This window comes from Porites lutea, chromosome 1 (genome assembly GCF_958299795.1).
Source record: "Porites lutea chromosome 1, jaPorLute2.1, whole genome shotgun sequence".
NCBI classification, from domain to species: Eukaryota; Metazoa; Cnidaria; class Anthozoa; order Scleractinia; family Poritidae; genus Porites; species Porites lutea.
In genome coordinates, this window is record NC_133201.1 from 2,637,701 (window position 1) to 2,640,200 (window position 2,500).

At 49.4% G+C, this 2,500-nt stretch overlaps 1 pseudogene; it reads right to left on the reverse strand.

Annotated features, from left to right (window-relative positions):
* LOC140933880 (uncharacterized) overlaps nt 1-1,451 on the reverse strand; it is a 2,172-nt pseudogene extending 721 nt beyond the window's left edge.
* Nucleotides 1,452-2,500: the final 1,049 nt, after the last annotated feature.

Consider the following 2,500-nt stretch of genomic DNA (forward strand, 5'->3'; position numbering starts at 1 on the left):
TGGGAATGCTTGACCCCTCTCAACACTCGTTGAAGCCGCAGGCAATTAAGCAGAGGGTCAGGAAAACCTTGTTCAATGTGCAAGGAGCGAACTGCAGATAAATAAACTTTAATAGAAGAATGCTGAATCGAATCTGCAAGAAATGAAACGAACAAACATAAAGTCCACTCGTCTGCAGGGCAAGGCGAGCCATTGGAGTGGAGCTTTCCAGCTTGGCGGCAAAATTCCACGAACTTGCGTTGACCTGACGGGTGGAAGGAGCCAGACCCTGGGCCAAGAAATGCAAGCACCGTTGTTCTAGGGAGGAGGTGTTAAGCTGTCCAACAGGAGCTGCGGAATCGGACAAGGGGACGAATGAGCCTCCGGGGCCAGCTGCATGAACTCCTGCCAACGGAAACGAGAGATAGCATCAGCAATTTTGTTCTCGACCCCAGGAACATGAGCAGCAGTGAAAGTAAAACCCCAACGCGCCGCCGAGAGTAGAAGATCACGGAGAAGGTGCATTAAAGCTGGAACCTTCGAAGTCCTGGTCGTGAGAATCGCGACTACAGCCTCGTTATCTGAGCGAAAAAGAACATGCTTCCTGGCCCACAACGATCCCCAAAGATGAGCAGCAATCACTACAGGAAAGAGTTCTTGGTATGCAATAGATTGCCTGGCCTGCACCGTTGACCAGGCACCATAAAACCACTGGTCTTGAGAATAGGCGCCAAAGCCAATCGCACCTGCTGCATCCGAAGTGACCTCCAAATCTGTGGCAGCAGACATGCCAGGGTACAACCAGAATCCAACGCCATGCCAAGAAGCTAGAAACTGCTGCCACCACTGAAGGTCAAGACGAAATTCCTGGTTAATCCGAACAGGATGGTCCTTGTTACGGAAGCAGCACAGTAAATCAATAAACCGACGGAGAAAGGCCCTCCCTGGCCAAACTACTTTAGCCGCATGGTGTAAATGGCCAATAAGGGACTCCAATTCCCGCTTTCTGCACCAGCGACGGGGCATCCACGAATGAATGAGTTCCCTTAGTGCAAGCAATTTGTCCTCAGGAAGACGGGCCACTTGGTTGACGGAGTCTAATTCAATTCCTAAGATAGTCATAGAAGTGGCTGGACCCACACATTTGTTAGCGTGAAGAGGCAACCCCAGCCGATGGCAAACAGAGATTGCTGTGTTAAGATTATAAGCACACTGGAGTGACTGTGGAGGACCTGCGGTAATAAAGTCATCCAAATAATGTAACAGATCGGAAAGGCGATGCTTATGGAGAAGGATCCATTCAACCATATCAGCTACTGAATTGAAAATAAATGGTGCAGAACGGAGACCGAAAGGAAGCGAGAGGTCAACGTAGAACTGACCACGCCACCTCATGCCCAGTAAGAAGCGGTCATCTGGATGGACTGGGATGTTCCGATAAGCGGATTCCACATCAAATTTTGCCATAAGGGCACCTGGGCCATGACGGGAGACCATGCGGATAACTTGATCAACCTTAATATACTGCAGAGAAAAATCCTGAGGATCAATGCCGTCGTTAACACTAGCACCCCCTGGGGAAGACAAATCGACTATCAAGCGCCACTTGCCTGGCTGGCCCTTCTTTGGAATGACCCCAAAACTGCTAATATGCAAACGAGGAAAAGGGGGGGAGGCGAAGGGGCCTGCAACCCTGCCCAGGGAGACTTCATTAGCCAGATACGCATCAACAATGTGGGCATGGAGAAGAGCAGAGGGCTTGTTTCTTTTAGCTGGCTTAAGCTTGTGAGCTGAGTCGAAGCCTAACCGAAAGCCATGCTGGAGACCCTGGAGGACATAAGAAACTTGTTGCTGGTCGGGATGACTGGCCAATTCCTTTGAAAACTCCTCCACCTTAAGGGGACTAACTGCTGATACAGGAGGGAGAACTGGATGAGCTGGGAAGAAAAAAGGCTATTTTAAAATAAGGCCGGGCCAGGCTGGAAAGGGGCAAACCAAAGAGAGAACTTTTGAACAACAAACCACAAACTCAAACAACTTGACAACTTTATTGCAGCAAATATGGCCCGACCTAGCTACTGTTGACAAAAATTAGGTAACACAACGTAAGAAGTAATTCGATGACTAAACATCAGGAAACATGGGGAAAAAAAAAAAAAAAAAAAAAAAAACTAAAGGCAATCAACGCATATAAAAAACAAGGCAGAAAAAACAATCAGGAAAACAAACAAGGCACATCCATTAACACCTGGTTTTCGAGGTGGACGAGGGCACGGAGGGAGGAGAAGCCGATCTACGTTTGCGATCGTGTGACGATGTTTTGTCAAAACGACGAGAGCATTCTGACGCACGGTGGGAACCTGCACAGGTTCTGCAGCGATGGGCAAACCGACACGAAGCAAACTGTGCCGAACAGCGGCCCCTGTTCCAAGACCGGCAAATGACCTGGGAGGAGTCAGCTCCAGATGGTTCGGGTAGCTCGCTCAAGGAACCACCAGACCCAGAACGCACCGAGGCCCCA